Consider the following 19410-nt stretch of genomic DNA (forward strand, 5'->3'; position numbering starts at 1 on the left):
TCCAGAGAGCCTTCTGAGATCACTTTTTTTTTTTCTTTTTACGACTGTACCCATGGCATATGGACATTCCCGGGCTAGGGGTCAAGTCAGAGCTGCAGCTGCCAGCCTGCACTACAGCCACAGCAAAACCAGATCCAAGCTGCATCTGTGACCTACATGGTAGCTTGTGGCAACGCCAGATCCTTAACCCACTGAGTGAGACCAGGGATCGAACCTGCATCCTCACAGAGGCCACTTTGGGTCCTTAACCCACTGAGCCACAATGGGAATTCCTAGGTGACAGGTTCTGGTTGCCATTCCTGATGGCCCAGTCTAGAGCTCTTTGCTCATGTTCTTTCCACAATCCATTCTGTAAGAACTGAATTCCCTGGGTTGCAGCATTTTTGCTGAAAAAGCAAGAGTAGGTTCTGTTTGCTATACTTGAGAACCCTGACTAATGTTCTGCAGTTATCAGGATGCTTAGATCCAAGTCTTTTTTTAAAATGAAGTATAATTGACTGACAGTTAGATCCAAGTCTTGTTTCTCCTTGTTGAAGCGTGAAGGGCTTTGAGCCTCAGTTTCCACATCTAAAGCTGCATGGTCAGGATACTCTCATTATATCATACTGTAATTGTTTCCTTGGGTCTCTCACTATTTGCTTCTGCCTCCCTTCATGGCTAAGAGCTATTCGAGGTTTTACAGCTTACCTAGCCCTTTCCCCTATTATGATCTGACCCTCACAACCACCATGGGAGGTCAAAGGGAGGGTTTATTATAATTACAAGACCACAGGATAATTGCTGCGGTGGAGGCATGTAGGTAGCTGAAGAATGGGCGGAATGCTCTGGGTTGCTTGGGGGAATTGGACGAGGTCTTTAGGAGGACGTGGCACCTGAACTTTGAAGAATGAGATGTCTAAAGAGAGGAAGGCAGGGTGGGACTTGACCAGCAGGGAAAAGCCTACGCAAAGGCTTGGAGGCATGAGCAGGCCTGCACGTCCAGGGGTGATTGCTAGCGTGGGTTCAGGACTGTCTGAGTGGGCTGTGAGGGGGCAGTGGTTGGAGGGGAGGGCTTGGGACTCCTGCCTGCGGGGAGTTGAGACTTTCCTCTGTAGATTGCAGAGAGGCCAGGAAGCAACCTGACTGAATGACCACGCTGACCACATGGGGGTTGGGGAGGGCTGGAGAGGCAAGGTTAGAAGCAGAGTGAGTGAGCAGCCCGGATGGCAGTTCAAGTAAGAGGTGATGAGAGGTGGCCGTGGGGGTGGAAACAAGGGAGCTGGTGATGGATTGGATGTGGAGGATGAGAGAGAGAGGGGAGAGTGGTCTGGGACGACCCCCAGGTCTCGGGTTTGGATAACCGGGTGAGTGGTACTCACCGAGAAAGGGAGCTTGGGAAGGTGGCAGGTTTGGACCATAGAGTTTCAGATTGTCTGGTGACCAGATGATTACAGAGGTCTAAAGCTGTAGACAGGTCTGTCTGAAGGTGTGAGTTTTAGAGCAGTCAGTGTTCAGGTGGCAGGTTGAGACCTCGAGTGGATGCCCTTGTTTAGGGAGAATGTAAAGACTGGGGAGGAGAATGGAGCTGGGAGGACTGTCACCACCTCCAGGAAGAGAAACCTATAAACAGGCAGCTGCAGTGGCGAGAGATGTAGAAGGAAAATGAGAGGAGGGAGGTTCAAGGGAGATGCACTGGTCCACAGTGTCAGCTGGAGGGATATCCACAGAGGTGAGGCCTGGAGAGTTTCCTTTGGATCACTGGTGACCTTGGCAATCAAAGTCACTTCCAACAAATACATATTGAATACCTATTGTGTGCTGTACTGTTCTTAGAACTTGCAATATATCAGCAAATAATTCCATTCTAGTGAGGGGAGACAGCCCATAGAGAAAGAATATAACAAACAAGGGTATTTATAGCATGCTAGAAGGTGGTAAGTGCTGCAGATGAAAAGTCAAACATATTAAGGGGGAAATCAGGCATGATGGGCAGGGGTGGTGATTTTAAATATGGTCCAATGATCAGAAAGTTACAAGTAAGCAAAATCTTGAAAGTGGTGAGAAGCTGACCACATGAATATCTGGGGGTAAGCATTTTGGCCAAAAACGCATATAGCCAGTGACAGTTTCCTCAAGGTGGAATCTGTCTGGAATGGCAAGGAGTCCAGCATGGCTAGGGGTCAGTGAGGGAGAGGGAGTAGGAAGTAATGTCAAGGAGGTAAGGTATAGAGTAGAGGCAAAGCTTCTAGGGCTGGGCAGACCATGGGAAGGACTTTGACTTTGGGTAGTGACTAGAATGTTTCAAGCCAAGGAATGACATGGAATAGCTTAGGCTTTAAAAATGCACATGAATCTGGCTACTGCATTGATGACAGACGGTAAGAGGGAAGGGGGCAGCAGGGAGTTGTGCTATTGTGGTAACCTAGGCAAGATCTCTTGAGCCTGGATTGTGGCACGGGAAGTGGTTGGAAGTGTCAAATTCTGGATCTATTTTGATGGTACAGACAACATACTTCCTAATGGATTGGGTTATGGGATATGAGAGAAAGGAAAATGAGTTGTTTTGAATTTCTAAGCATGAACAACTGGAAGGATGGCATTACCCTCAATTGAGCTGGTAAGGATTGTGGGAGAAAGAAGTTTGGGTCTAGAGATGAGAAGGTGAGTTTGGGACATGGTGAGTTTGAGCTGTCCATGAGACACCTGGTGTGGATGTTTCCCGGGCTTTTCCGGTGGTGTGAGAAGGGTGGAAGCCAGATGGTCCATGTTGGGGAGTGGATGGGAGGTGAGAAAGTGAAGACCGTCCTGTAAGCGTGCATGGCTGTGGAAGAATGGTACACTGTAGTGAAAGAGTGAGAGGGGAGGGATGGGTTGGAGGAGAATTCTTTGGAAAAGAAGAGGCATGAGCTTGTTTACGGGAAGAAGTAAAGAATCCAGGAGGAATCCATAGGCTGATAGTTACAGAAGAGAAATTGTTTCTGATGGACCCGGGTCCTTGAGGTCAGGTTGGTGATAATATTCAGATACATCTGAACATCCGGAATATCTTTTTTTCTGAGCAAGGGTAATGCTGAGGGAAGACCTAGATAGATTTCTAGGTAGTGGCTGTGGAGGGGCAGAAAATTGAGAGATTTTAATGTGTAATTTCTCTAAAATAAGAATGAGGGTCAACAAAGACAGAAGGGAGTTGAGTTAGGAATTTGGTGAAAACCACAAAAGTTAGGAACCTGAGGGGAAAAGGGGTAAATTGTAGGGGAGCTGCTGAGAGTGATGAAGTTGCAGCTGATGCTGTGAATTTTCGGGGGCCCGTCCCACAGTTGTGAGATTTTCTCCAGCAGCCTTCAAAGGAACCCTGATATAGAAGGTGGATATTTAGGTCAACTCAGGTTTAGGAGTTGATGGGGTAGATGTGATGGTAAGACAAGCAGATGATAGAGCTTGGGCGAGAGAACAATGGAAGCGAAACCCTGTAGGTGGAGAAGGAAGTGAAGTTGGGAGATGCTGACAGATACGGAGAACCAGGTAGCATCAGGAGCTCAGGGGTCAAGATGAGGTCAGAGAGTAGGCGTGGGAGGACCTGAGCAAGAGCTGGAGGAACTGCAGGTTATGATCTGAGAGTGGAGTATTAAGGTTAAGCGTGTAAGGATGAAGTGGCTGGGTGTTTGTAGTATAGAAGGTCGGACCAAGGGGGTGGGCAGCCCAATGTGGACAGGAGGTAAAGGTCCCTGGAGACTGGAATGCTAAATACCATTGACGTGAATACCAAATTTCCCCGAGATGATGCTGGGAATTGGGGTGAAAAGGAAATCAGTAGATCTGGGTGATAAACTCCTCAATCTAGTTGGGGAGAAGCCAGGCAGCTCCTAAAGAATTATGGTAATAGGGAGTTGGGAATGATGCAGTGGTTGGTTTAGCCTCCAAGGAGGGAGGGGACTTTGCCCAAAGTTGAAGAAGAATGGCCTGGTAAGTTAATTCCTCTTTCTGAGAGTCTTCTGTGTATTTTTGCACCTCTATGACATCCTGTACTTCTTTTGGCATCCTTCTACTGCTGACCTTTTCTAGTCTTTCTTTTACGATAGTGTTAGCTTCTTGAGATTAAGTATAATGCATTCTCATACTCCAGGTACTTAATAAATGTTAATTTAAAAATGGAGAATTGGCCAATTTATGACTTGTGTAGGGTACATTACTTGAAACAAATGAAGCACAAAAACTTCATTTCCTCTTCATCCATGTGTGTTTTCGACATGAACAGCCTATCCCCTAAATTCAAGGTCAGGGTGGCTGGCCTCACATGGATGATACAAGAGATGTGAGATTCCTGTATGTGTCACCTCCTGGGACCTCGTGTCTGGAAGTGTCTCTGAAACCTGAGTGTTCTTGGGCTCCTGGTGACCTGAGACCTGATGAGGAAATACAAGGAACTGGAAAAGATGCCAAGCCCCAAAGTGGCTGCTGAAAACCAAAGACTTTACCAGAAAATCAGTTGTACAATGAACAGCAAACTGTACTCAAAGGCAAATATTGAATTTGAGGTGGAACTTTATTTTCCTTGTATCAGAATAATACAGACTTTGGATCAAAGCCTCTGGGACTAATGACAAAAAAATTAAATTAAGTGTAATTATATGCCACTCAAAGACTCCTGGGAAGCCATTCAAATATGCAAGTGTCCTTTGTGAAAGGTGGTGTTGGTTCCTCCTGATTGAGAAAAGCAAGCTGAAGAGGAGGTGGGTAGAGTGGAGATAATTTCATTTGATAAACTCAATTACCACTTCTCAGCAACTGTAATGGGTTCTGCTCAAACAAGTGGAAAAATGATTATGTGTCCTGTCCCTTTGATCCAAGTGAATAAAGGAAGAAATAACCAAGTTTCTAGAACCTGGCAACTTTAAGGCAAGACCAGACCCTAAATTATGAAAGCTACTTACAGACATGTTAATATGCATTGGACTGACCCTTTAGCTCACTGGCGGATAGCAGGTATTTGAATGGCAGAGATAGGAAGGTTGGTAGCCCCCTGAAGGCAGGTCCCATGATTAACGGTCTTTGTATCCTCCAGCACTCTTTGAAAACAAAGGCAAACAAAACCAAACCTAAAGGAATTATATTGCACATGGCATGGATGTGGAAGGTACAGACTCTGGATTAAGAGGCCTGGGTTTGAACCCCAGCTCCACCACATCCTGGTTGTGAACCTTAGCTGCCTCACTGGTAAAACTAGGATTAAAAACAAACCCTATTTTGGAGGGTCATTGTGACAATTCAATGAGCAAATCAGTAAAGAACAGTGCCTGGAACAGAGTTAGCATTCAAGAATGGTTAGCTGTCTATAGCCTATGAAAACCCACCAATGACTGCCCACAGTGTACAGCAGTATTTTTTACACTGTGCTTTAGGAGGGCTGGGGTTTGTGGTGCCATTGTGATTTTTTTGTTATTCAGGTAAGGAAGGGAGCATTGACAGACAGAAGATTATTCAGGAACTTTTGTTTCAAAATTTATATTTACATTTGAGATAGAATACTCTTGTTTTCCCTTGGGTGTTTTAAGTTGAAACAGCAAACTTCATAATTCTACTTGTCAATCTAGCAAATACTCAGAATCATGTTGAAGGGAGCCCATTATAATTTCCTCTAAAATATTGACTGCCGTTAAAATTCAAATTCTATTTTTAAGTGTTCCAAATGTCTGATTAACTAACAGTATCTTCTGAAGTATTTCTGTAATTTTAAAAAATATAATAATTTAAACACATAAGATAATTCCTGGTGTTCTTTATAAACCTAATGCATCTTAGAATTTTAACTTAAAATCACAAGTCTCAAAGTAATACACTTTGTAAATTAGGATCCTAAGTCTATTTTTTTTCATTGCACTTTTTTCTCCTTAAATTTTTTTTTAAATACTTGATATGGTATATTTGGTTTACATTGTTGTTAGTTTCAGATGTATAGCAAAGTGTTTCAGTTATACATATGTGTATACCTATTTTTTAAGATTCTTTTCCATTATTGGTTATTACAGAATATTGACAGTAGTTCCCTGTTCTATACATTCAGTCCTTGTTGGTTATCCGTTTAATACATAGTAGTGTGTATATGTTAATTCCAAGCTCATAAGGCTAATTTGTTAGATACGCTAATATATAAATTCTCTTAAACATTATATGGACTTGACTTATACAGATTGTTCCTAAATTTAACATCTTTAGTATAGATTTGATTTATTTAATCATTTCTATACTTAATTTTAAATCTCCTAGGGTTTGGAAAGGCACTTATCCAATAGGAAAACAATTGGGTTATTTCAATTTGAGTGACTCAGGGCTTCTGACACACGTTTCCTATTGATCAGAGAAGACACTGACCAGGCCACAGGGCTTGATTCCTGCCCGTGGCACTGGGACAGGGCTCTGGTCCCTGACGTCTACCTTCAATAAGCCCATTCCTCTACATTCAATATCAAATTTCACATTGCTAATATTTGTGACAGTTTATTAACTTCACCAAGATTACAATGAACTCTGCCACTGCTTCAGTTAAAGTTTGTTCCTTTGACTTACTTGACATGAATGTATTTGAAGGTATTTTGCTCCTGGCTCTTCATATCCTTGGAAAATAATTTTATCATCTCTTTAAATTTTATGATATGTTTTTTGGATAAACTTCATTTTTATCCCACATATTTTTTACTCTAGCATGGATACCACTGTAGCCAAATATTAAAATGATGTCCACGGTCCTTTCACTTCTGCCCAATATGGAATAACAGGAACTAGATTTACCCTCCTGCCTGAAACACCTAAAAACAAAAAACAAAAAACCCAAAAACCAGAAACACCACACACACACACACACACACACACACACACACACACACAATATATATATATGAAACTATAGCTCTCAAGACTGGACATCAAGCAACAAAAACAGTAATCCCTGAGAGACATAAATGAGTGAGTCTTATAGTTTCCCCAGCTTATTGCCTGGAGAAAAATTTCAGCCTATGGATGAGGGAAGTGGAGCCCAGAAACTGTCCACTAGCCTTAAGCTAAGGAGATAGAACCAGAGTCTGAGGAAGCCCAGGTGGCTAGACTTTTCAGAGGAGACAATAGAAGATAACTGCATGCAGAGTTCTAGAGATAAATAGAGGGTCCCCCTCAAGTATTTTGAGTACTGATCAGTGCATGCCTGTGAGAAAACTTGCTGAGCACTGAGGAAGAACCACCTTAAGGATCAGAGGGGACAGTCACCAGAGATCACACATAATTGAGAATAGTGCTTAGTCCCAGGAGCCAGACTAGAAACTTACAGGGTGTTGGCTAGAGTCACTAAGAAGGGTTTTCCTGTGATAGAAAAGTAAACCCTAGACGACATGCTGGTCTGGTGCATAAAAGAAAAGGCTGAATGAATCAGTGTTTCCAAGTAACTCCATCTTAGAACAAAGCTTAAATATTTATATGAATGCAAAATGATCCAGCATCCAACAAGATAAAATTGACAGTGTCTAAATGAACCCATGTGCAAAACAGGAATAGACTCCGACATAGATCTTAGTGGAAATGCCTTCAGCTTTTCACTGTTGAGAATGTTAGCTATGGTTTGCCATATATGGCCTTTATTATGTTGAGGTAGCTTCCGTCTATGCTCACTTTCTGGAGAGTGTTTATCAAAGATTGGTGTTGAATTTTGTCAAAAGGTTTTTCTGAATCTATTGAGATGATATGGGTTTTATTCTTCAGTTTGTTAATGTGATTTTCAGACATTGAAGACAGCTTGCAGCCCTGGGATAAATCCCACTTGATCATGGTGTGTGATCCTCTCTCTCTTTTTATTTTTTGTCTTTTTGCCTTTTATAGGGCCGCTCCTGCGGCATATGGAGGTTCCCTGGCTAGGGGTGTAATTGGAGCTGTTGCTGCCAACCTACATCAGAGCCACAGCAATGAGGGATCCGAGCCTCATCTGCAACCTACACCACAGCTCACGGCAACGCCGGATCGTTAACCCACTGAGCAAGGCCAGGGATCGGACCTGCAACCTCATGGTTCCTAGTTGGATTCGTTAACCACTGAGCCACGATGGGAACTCCTTCTGCTTTGATCTTTATGATTTCTTTCTTTCTACTAACTTTGGATTTTGTTTGTTCTTCTTTCTATGGTTGTTTTGGGTGTAAGGTTAGATTGTTTGAGATTTTTCTTGTTTCCTGAGATAAGATTGCATTGCTATAAACTTCCTTCTTAGAACTGGTTTTGCTGCATACCATAGGTTTTGGATCGTCATGTTTTCATTGTCATTTGCCTCTAAGTAGTTTTTGATTTCCTCTTTAATTTCTTCAGTGATTAATTGGTTATTTAGTATTTTGTCTAGCTTCTAGGTTTGTGTTTTTGTTATTTTTTTTGATTTCTAGTCTTATAGCATTGTCATCAGAAAAGATGTTTGGAGTCCTCATTGTGGCTCAGTGGTTAGCCAACCTGACTAGCATACATGAGGACTTGGGTTTGATCCCTGGCTTTGCTCAGTGGGTTAAGGATCTGTAGTTGCCATGAGCTGTGGTGTAGGTTGCAGATGTGGCTTGGATCCCACATTGCTGTGGCTGTGGTATAGGCCAGCAGCTGTAGCTCCAATTGGACCCCTAGCCTGGGAACCTCCATATGCCACAGATGCAGCCCTAAAAGACAAAAAGACAAAAAAAAAAAAAAAAGGAAAAAAACCCAGCAAGGACCTAGTGTATATATAAATATCACAGGGATCTACATTCAATATCTTATAATAACCTATAATGGAAAATAATGTGAAAAGGAATAGATATATAATTGAATCACTTTGTATACCTGAAACATTGTAAATCAATCATACTTTACTAAAACATTAAAAAATAAAAAAATTCACAATGCTTGACATACAATTAAAAGTTCTTAAGCGTGCAATGAAAGAAACAAAACCACAACTAATAATGAGGAGAAAGATCAATCAATTGAAAGTGACCAAAAAATGACATAGATGATAGAATTAGTAAACAAAAGTAAAGCATTTATTATAACTATACACCATATGTTAAAAATCTAGAGAAAACATTGAATATATTTAGAGGCAGGGAAGATAGATTAAGACCCAGACTGAACTATAGAGGTGAAAACTATAAAGTCTAAATGAAAAATAGGCTAGATGGAATTAGTGGCATGATATCAACTGCAGAAAAAAGATGAATGAGCTTGAGACAGGGAAACTATTCAAAATGAAAGGGTAAAAAGGCTGGGAAAAACCAACATCAGTGAACTGTGGGACAATTTCAAAAGGTCAATTATATATACATTTGGTATCCCAAGGGAGTAGAAAGAAAAATCTTTAAAGGAATATGTCTTAGAATTTCCAAATTTGATAAGAACTATATTGTACATCTATAGGAATTCAATGAACTGAAGTGCAAGAAAAAGGAAGAAAGCTAAACCAATGCACATGAGAATCAAATTACTTAGTTATCTATGCCAAAGAGAAAACCAGCTGGGCAACCAGAGAAAAAGGACAAAGGAACAAAGATAATAGCAGAGATTTCACTGAAACAATGTAAATAAGAAGAGAGTGGGGCAACATCTTTGAAGTTTTGAAATTTAAAAAAATATTGACATAGAATTCTTTACCCAGTGGCAATATCCTTCACTGTGAAAATAAAGACTATCAGACCTAAAAAAGCTGAAAAATTTCATTATTGGCAGACCTGAACTACCAGAAATATTAAAGGAATTTCTTCAAGTAGAAGGAAAATGATATCAGATATAATCCTGGATCAACACATGAAATAAAGATCACCAGAAATGATAGTAACTATGTGGTTTTCCCCCTTATTATTTAAATATATTTAAAATATAGTAGAATTTTAAAGCAAATAATAATAATAATGCATTGTGAATTTTATAACAGGTAGAAGTAAAATATAGGTCAATAATAGCATAGAGGGAAAGAATGAAAGTCCTGATGTAGGGTTCTCTTACTTTGTGAGGAGTAAAGACTTGAAAGAAAAGATGCTTGAAGTTCTAAATCAAACACTGTGGAGTCTATTGAATGAGCCATCAAAGGAGATAACATGAATCATAAGAAATAATTAATACAAAAGTAGGCAGAAGAAAGAAAGGAGGAACAAAAACAGGACAAATAGAAAACAAATATCAAGATGTAAGTAGAAACTCCAGCATATCAATGATCATGTTAAATGGAAATGCCATAAGAACCCAAATTAAAAGGCAGAGACTGTCAGACTGGATTTAAAAAAAGCAAGGTCCAACTACATGCTGCAAATAAGGAACTCATTTTAAGTGTAATGATTTAATAGGGAGAGGTTGGTAAAATGCTATAAAATGAATAAAGTTTGAGGATCTAAGGTAAAACCAGGTGACTACAGTTGACAACATTGCATTATATAATTAAAATTTGGTGGAGAGTATATGTTCTCATTAAAAAAATTCTGTGAGGTGATGGATGTGTTAATTAACTAGATGATGGGAATCCTTTCACAATTAGTAATATATAAAGATACAAATAGGGTTATAGTAAAAAATTAACTCTAGCAGTTATATTAATGTCAGAGTAGGTTTTAGAATAATAAATATTACCTGGAATTAGAGTCATTTCAAAATGACCTCATTTCATCAAGACAGCAATCCTAAACATTTATCCATCTAAAAATAGAGCTTCTAAATATACAAAGCAAAAATTGATAGAATTGCAAGGAGGAATAGAAAAAGTCACAATTTTAGGAAATGACTCTAACACTCACTTCCCACAATAATTTATAGAGCAGACAGAAAATCAGTAAGAATATAGAAGACTTGAACAACAGTACCACTCAACATGACTTAATCGATATTTCATAGAACACACCATCCAACAAGAGCAGAATACATATTTTTGTCAAATGTACATAGAAAATGGACAAAAATAGAACAAATTCTGGGCTATGAAGCAAGTCTCAATACAGTTAAAAGGACTTAAGTCATATAAAGTGTGTTTTGGGACCACAATGGAATTAAACTAGAGATCAATAAATGAATGCTATCTGGAAAATTCCCCAATGTTTGGAAACTGTATAACATACTTGTAAATAACATGTGGGTTGAAGCAATAGAGAAATTAGAAAGTATATTAAACTGAATGAAAATGAAAACAATTTCAAAATTTGTGGGATCCAGCTAAAGCAGTTCTTCTGGGGAAAATCATAGCACTAAAGTGCCTACATTAGGAAAGAAAAAAGTCTCCAAACAATGACCTAACCTTTCGCCTTAGGAAAGCAGAATAAGAAGAGTAAATAAAACCCAAAATGTAAGCAGAAAAGGGAAATTATAGAGACCAGAGAAGAAAACAATGAAAAATATGTACAGATACCATAAATAGGGAAAAAACAAAAGCTGGTTCTGTGAGAAGATAATGAAAAATGATAAACTCCTTGTCAGACTTATCAGAAAAATATCACATATGACCAGTATCAGGAATGAGAGGTGATATCTCTTTGGAAAGGGTAATAAAGAAATATTTTGGGGAGTTCCCGTCATGGCGCAGTGGTTAACGAATCTGACTAGGAACCATGGGGTTGCGGGTTCGGTCCCTGCCCTTGCTCAGTGGGTTAACGATCCGGCGTTGCCGTGAGCTGTGGTGTAGGTTGCTGACGCGGCTGGGATCCTGCGTTGCTGTGGCTCTGGCGTAGGCCGGTGGCTACAGCTCCGATTCAACCCCTAGCCTGGGAACCTCCATATGCCACGGGAGCAGCCCAAGAAATAGCAACAACAACAACAAAAGACAAAAAAAAAAAAAAAAAAAGAAATATTTTGAACTTTATGTCAGTAAGTTTGACCACTTAGATGAAACGGAAAAATTCCTTGAAAGACACCAAGTACCCTTTTTTTTTTCTTCCACACAAAAGAAATGAGTAATTTGAATGTTAAATACGTTGCAGTTGAATGGGCCTCAACTATAATAGAATTATGTTTTTAACAACATACTGGTTGATTTTCACTAATCTGGCTTTCTTTGCAGTTTTGCAAGTGAAGTATTCATGCTTCTGTGTTTGTGTGCCCTTGCACGTGCACATGAGAAATTTGGCACAGGTTTTCTGTAACTAAAATAATTTTCAAGTTTTGTGAAAAGGAAGCTTCCTTTCCATGACTGCCAAGTGCCGGAGGGGAAAGGTCTGTCCTTCAGAGCTGAGCTGTAGACAGAACATTTCCAAGGACTGAATATATAGAGGGATAAAAACTGAAAGCACCGGAGTTCCCTTCCTGTTTTAAAACTCCACGCGTTTCAGGGTTTGCAGGGATCAAGAGTGTGTGCTGTCACAGGTCCTCAGCTGTGGAAAGCCACACGTGCTCATGTCGTAAGGGGTCCTTCAAGGCATGTGAGAAGGGCAGGGCCAGCACACTGAGTCAGCTCGGTGACAGGGAGCCCCTGTGTGTCGTGGGGCTCTGCTTCTGCCGGAGAAACAGCTTTCAGAGCTGAGGATGAGGCTCTAGTGTAAGACACATGGGGCAGTTTTTTTTCCAAGATCTTGGACAACTTGAATTTAGGACATTTTAGTCTGTTCCATTTTAATTAGTGGAGAATAAACTTATGGCCCTGCTCATCACTAGAGGGTCACTGGCTGGCAGCTGGGAGACTGGGAAGAATTCTCACCCCTATTGCCTGAGAAATGGGTGCCTGGGAAAATAATGGCAGGAGGAAGAGACCTGAAGGGAGACTCAAAGGACACCAGCAGTGAGAGACTCAGGAGAACTGGAAACACTGGGGTGAAATGGAGAGACAGATGGGTTTCAGGATGCCTGGGCCTCTGGAATAGTGTGGGATCAACTGACAGCAGGTGTCTGGGAGCTCTGTGTGTGCCCAGGAGGAGGGTGGCGGAGGAGGGAGGAGAGGCAGGGCCGATGATGCCTTCGTGCTCCAATACATGGCGTATATAATATTCTCTGTTACATAAACTTTTACCATCCCTCTGTAGTTAGAGGACTTGCTCCATATTTCAGAAAGGGGACTATGGCTGCCAGCCACATTCCAGAGGCTAATACCTAGGAGGATTTGTATGACAAATTACTTGATTCATGTTACAAATAAGCTCGTGGATGGCATTCCTACTGCATTATTAAGGGCTACTTAGGCCATTTGGGAATGCCTCTGTGTGGAGGTTAATTCTGTAAGTCCCTAGTGAGCACACGCTATGGGCCCCCATCCTGTGCTCAATTCCCTGGGTCTGGGCTCCAGGCTGTGGCAGCAGGAGCTTTCGGTCCAATGAAGGAAACAGGGCAAATTAAAGGAGAACCAAAGAGAGACAAGTTTGACATTCAGAGTGTGACCCGCAGAGGAAGCTCTCAGGCATGTGCAGAGGCAGGGCCAGTGTGGGCTGGAGTTTGGGAAAGGGCCGAACTTAAGCTGAGTAGAGTTAGGACAGATAGCAGAGGACAAACATTGGGCTGGGTGCTCTCTTTGGCCAACATGGGGTGACTTTCCCCGTGTTAGGAAGTGTTCAACGACTCCAGTAAAATCGATATGATTTATCAACAAAGTGAATAAAAGAAAATGTCTAGGGGTTTAGGATTTAAGGGACCGTAAATGCCTGAAAAGATCCCTTAGGGTCATTGTATGGAGGCGACATCAGGCCCTGTGGAGGACGTGAGCAGCCCAGGATCCCTGCATGTGTATTTCTAGGCACTGTTTTCTCCAGGGAGACAGGGAGGCAGGGGTGCTTGGCTTTGGTCTAAAGTGTTGGGGTTATCAGTAAAAGTTCTTTAGCTTTCTGCAAAGGTGGGAGGGATCCCTCCAACTGTTAGACTGTGGGGAATGCTAGCGAGGTGATAATTTGGGAACACTGTGGACGGGGGCGGGGGGGGTTCCTATTTTGAAGCCCTTCTCTGGCTGGGAGCTCTTTTTAAGAATTGAGGACACCAGAAGACAGGGATGGGGTCTGGGGATCTTGACTCTCTGGCACACGTTGCTTCATGGATTTTAAATATTTCTTGCTCAGGGCTTCATGATGTTGCAATGCAAGAGCAGTTCAGAGTTTAACAAGAGAGTCCTCTTTTCATTGGAGAGCTGGGTTGTTTCTGATTGTAAACAGTATTGCCATGTCAAACAGAATGATTTCTTGAAGAGGAATGTCTTAGGTGCAAGTTAGAAAACAATTGAAGAGTGGAAATCTGAGCCAAGAACTTCAGAAGTGGGCAAAGAAACCTGAAACCAGCATAAGAGTGGCCATTGTCCATTGTCCTTAGGCCTCCTGAGATGACCCTTGAGGCCGTACATTCTCTGGGTTGCTATGGAGTTTGTTCCGAGTACCCACCACTGCCCTGTGCGAGGTCCACGCAGATGCTGTGTAAAAGTGACTGTATTTTATTCTTCCCTGTACAGCCCAAGCATGCTGGGCCCCTCTCTGTAGTGATCTGATCAGAAAAAAATGGAAACTTATAAAGGCATTTTCTTACTTTGCAAAAGCATAGTTGACTTCACAAAACCTTTAATCATATCTGTGTGTCTGTCTAAACTTTTATTCCTGATCACATTGGGAGGCCTTCTAATCAGGGGAAGAGATGGAAATCAGGGGGACCTCAAACAAAAAGCCTAGGAGAGCCTGCACCCTCAGAGGAGAACTCATTAAGTACGGTCAAAGCACGGGATTCAATTTACAAGAACTCAGGCAAGTTAAAAAAAAAAAAAAGCAGCTAGAAAGTAAGGTGAACAACATTTGCTGAGCTTTGGAGTCAACTCTGGTGGAATCGCAGAACCTCTGCCTTGGGAAGAACCTTTGACCCCTCTTGTGAAGAATGTATGACGGACAAGGAGCCTTTGGGGCTAGAACATTTCCTGGGGCAGGGAGGTCACTACCCCCATGAGATATATTTGGATGCTCTTATTCTGGGCAATGTCCTCTTCCTGCGGTAATGTCGTCTGCACGCCCCCACCCCGCCACCCGGAGCTTCCTCTGGTGGCCCTCAGTTCTGCCCTATGGAACAAATAGCCAGCAAACCTACCCTCTCTATCCACCTTTCATCATGCTTCTCTCAAGTCTGCTCCTGGGCAGCCCAAGCATACCGATTCCTACCTGTTCCTCATCAGACACAGTTCGCAGACCCTTGCCATTCTGGTCTGTGTCCTCCAGGCAAAGGGCAGTCTGTTGATGTCTAGCAAAAGAGTGGTACCTCTAATGATGTTTCAGTGACTAGGACTCGAAGAGCCATCCCGCTGAAAGCCTCAGTAGGTAGGGGAAACCTGCCTGCAGTGGCTTTTTCTTCTTCGTGGGACAGTGAGAGTAGCAAACAAAAAAACAATAGACCTACTGATTCCACCTAACTTGAGTTATTCATTGGCTCTCTCATAATGGGGCCAGTTACCTTTCTGAGTCATTAGGGGCTGTAGAGGAGAATGGATAAAGGAGCATCAGAAAAGAAGAGTTGGGCTTGACTTGACTCTTGGCAGCCCAGAACATAAGATCTCTTTCATTTGCAGTCCTAGAATGTAAGAGCTCCAAGATTCTTGGAGGTCACTTCCCTCAGCCTCCCGATGGTCATATGACAAAATGAATGCCCAGAGAGGCTAAGTGACCAGTCCCAAATCACAGAGAGATTTAATGGCAGGCCCTAGCCCAGAACCCAAATCTCAAGTGTTCTTTCCATTAATTTCTGCTGCCTCTACCTCTCTCCTCTGATGCTTTCAGACTCAACCTCTGTATCTCTCCCATGGCCACATTGTCTCTCTTGACCATTATTCTTACCTGAAAACTTTTTTTTTTTGTCTTTTTATCTTTTTAGGGCTGTACTCGTGGCACATGTAGGTTCCCAGGCTAGGGGTCCAGTCGGAGCTCCAGCTGTTGGCCTACACCACAGCCACAGCAATGTGGGATCTGAGCTGTATCTGCAACCTACACCACAGCTCACGGCAACACTGGATCCTTAACCTACTGAGCGAGGCCAGGAATCGAACCCACCACCTCATGGTTACTAGTTGGGTTCACTAACTGCTGAGCCATGATGGAACTTGAAAACTTCATCTTAAAAACACAAACGCCAAAGTCAGAAGATGCCTTGGCACCTCTTTTTTTCCCACGAGAATATTTTGTACTGTGGTTTGTGGAGGAAGCTGACTTTAGCAATCTAGGTGACGCAGTGGTTATCAAGAGTGAACAGTGGCCAGTGGCCGTTGAGATAATGTATGTGTCTAAATCTGTCAGCAGGTGCAAGATCTGTCTTGTCCCACTGAGGCTACAGGAAATGTATTCACCCAAATATACAGGTCACAGATAGGTCAGAGTGATAGGTAGCACAGTACCAGGGGTCAAACAAGCCACAGTGTGGTTTCCATAGACATGTGGCCTCTCTAGGATAAGGGGAACAGTAATGCCTAGCTCCAGAAAATGCCCAAGGATTCATGCGGGCACCTGTAGAGGGAAACTCACTTAAACAAAATTTCTGCAGTGTCAAAGGCCCTCTTTAATTGTAACCTTTGGCCCTTTCACAGTCTCTAGAAGATACTGTGAAGATTCCAATTTGTTCTTTTGTTTCTGCCTCCCATTCATTCATTCTTTCAATAATTACTTTTGAGCTCCTCTTTTACACCAGCAACTCTCCTGTCTTCCTTATCTATCTGAATTCTACTCTATATCCTTTAGGATTCAACTGGAACCCCTCATTCTTTGGGATGCCTTCGTTGTCCACCCCAGCCCTCAGCATTCTCCTTCTGCTCTTTGTAGTGGCTGTACCCTCATCTGCTTTGTGTACTTAATGGTCTCATGGGTAAGCTTTGCGTTACCAAGTGGCTAAACAAACCGAACATTTGTTTAGCCATTTGCAGTCAATAGAGTTCATGTATATTTTCACATTTCATTCTCATAACATTAGGTTGGTATTATTATGATTCTCATTGCAACAGTGAGAAAGCTGAGAGACCAGAGAGGTTATGAAACTTGTTTGTCTCAGGGCTGGAGGTAACAGTGCAAAACTCTGGTTTGTCCACCTGATTCTAAATCTCCTAATTTCTCTCTTTCATGACCTTATACTTGTCTTAAATGTCCTTTTATTTTCTGTTGGAACTTACACACTGTCAACTACATTCTCATTGGCTGAAACGTTCTGAAGTTACTCACTTGGAGGCCATCACAGAAATATGGAAATGTTGGATTATATTGTGGTCATTTTTGTTTCTAGTGTTACTTTAATTGCTTGGGCTGAGCCTGGCAGAAGATGAGGAAGAAGATAAAATGAAGACATAACCATTATAAAGTAGCTTATTAGTTAGTACACAGCTATCACGTTATGCCCAGCCCTTCAGAACGGAAGTTCATTTCTGGGTGGAGGAGGAGAGGGAGAGTGCTACTGAGTTAGCTTCAACAGCACAGAGGACTTGACACCTGACATCTAGCAAAGTTCCTCACTTTTCATTTAAGTGCCTTAGGATCTATATCAATGCAGTTCAAGTTTGCTATTTAAATTGGGAATTCGGCCTTTTTTAATAGTTGATCTACAATGTTCTGTCAATTTCTGCTGTACAGCAAGGCTTGCTTGTTTTTCATGTGGGCTCTGTCAGGTCTCTGCTCTCACATGAGCTTAAGAAAGTAGTTCTAATATCTTGATTAAAAATTGTGCTACCAAATTTAGTAAGGTTCCCTCCTTTACTGGGTGCCATAGTGATCTATTTACATAGGTAATCATGTCATCTGTGGATAAAGCATTTCATGTCTTCCTTTCCCATCAGTCAAAATTTTCCCACTTTTTGTTGTCTTATTGTAGTAGCTAGGACTTCCAGTATAATTATGAGGAGGAACGGTGAGAGTGAACAACTTTGCCTTGTTTTTGATCTTGGGGGAAAACCGTCACTTCCCACTATTAGATATGCTTGCTGTAGGTATCTGTAGATGTTCTTTACCAAGTTGATGAAGTTCCCTTCTTTTCCTAGTTTGCTGAGGATTCTTACCATGAATGGGTATTAGGTTTTGTCAAAAACTATGAATCAATTTATATGATCATTTTTTTTTCTCTCTCTCTCTCTCTCTCTTTCACTTTTCGCCTGTTGATGTTGTGGGTTACATTGATTTTTTTAATATATTGTTGGATTCTATCTGTTAATACTTTGTTGAGGACTCAGATTGGTCTATTTAAGTCATAGCCTTGAATAAATCACTCCCTTGTTCAAAAGCCTCTAGGGCTTATCAAATACAATTAGCTAAAATTCACGTTCCTTAGCTATTCAAAGCCCTCTGTAATCGGGCCTGATACTGCCCTTCTGTGTTTCTCTCCTACTATTTTAATGATGTGCCCTCTCTTTCCTTAAACATGTTCTATGCTTTCTCATCCATTTGTGTTTGGACATTCTGTTCCCTTCATTTAGAACTAGGCATAATATTCAACTTTTCCACTCCCATTTTCTGAAATCCTACTTTTCTTCAATACCCAGCTCAAATTAGAACACTTTTTCCATACTGGAAATTGTCTTTTTCACCTCTGTATTTTTTGCAACGTAGTGTTCCATATATAAGGTGCTTATGAAAGGACCTGGAATTCAACTTTGGCCTCATTTTTCAGAATCTGACTTTCAGTCTTTTTTTTTTTTCCTCCAGATACTAAGATCATCAAATCCAACTTTTCAAGCAGAGTAGCAAGCCTCTCTATGCCATCTCAGATGGAAAGTTGTTTCTGTGATTCACTGTCTCATGAGCTATTTTGTTGCTGGATTTTGTAACTGTCAGAAGGTATATGTGATATGGAGTGACGTTTTGCCCACCTACGACTTCCATCTTTAGTTCATCATTCACCGGAGGAGCTTGTGGTTTTCATGGTGTGCTTCTGGGGAGGCAGCCTGGTGGAGTGGAAAAAATTTAGCCTTTAGCTTTGCACAGTCTTGGGATCAAAGTCCACTCTGCTCTTTACTAGCTGTACTGTCTTGGAGGAGTCAAAGGATTTGTCAGAGCCTTTGTTTCCCCACCTTAAAATGGGGGCAGTAATATCTTCCTAGGAGAATTGTTCGAATGAATGACAAAGTGTATACCTGAAATAAATTATATAAAGCTTCAAGTGAAGCACCTGGTGTAAAGTAAGTATTCAAATGATAGCAATTATTGAGCTCCCACAGTATACACAATACTAAGTGTCATGGGGAATCAGAAGTATATAAACTCATCCTTCCCTGTTAAGGCACTTAAAGCTAATTCGAATCGTGTCCCAGATGTGTTGTTCCAGAGGAAGTGAAGTGAAAACTTTGTCCCTTTACTTGCCCAGGGGAGGGGTCCAGCTTGGCAGATGAGGGGTGTGATTTCTGATGGGGACACTGTCCTGGTTTTCTCGGCATCAGGCCTCATCTCCTAGAATTGCTATGTGATCAGTTCAGTTGAAGTTGCCAGTGGTGGTTTAGAAAGACCATATGTCAATGTGATGCTTGTGTGGGAAGGAAAAAGTGAAACAGACCCT

At 41.6% G+C, this 19410-nt stretch overlaps 1 long non-coding RNA gene across 1 annotated transcript in view; it reads left to right on the forward strand.

Annotated features, from left to right (window-relative positions):
* Nucleotides 1-19410, forward strand: part of LOC110260021 — an 89562-nt gene that overhangs the window by 5673 nt on the left and 64479 nt on the right. The window lies entirely within an intron of this gene.

This window comes from Sus scrofa, chromosome 3 (genome assembly GCF_000003025.6).
Source record: "Sus scrofa isolate TJ Tabasco breed Duroc chromosome 3, Sscrofa11.1, whole genome shotgun sequence".
NCBI classification, from domain to species: Eukaryota; Metazoa; Chordata; class Mammalia; order Artiodactyla; family Suidae; genus Sus; species Sus scrofa.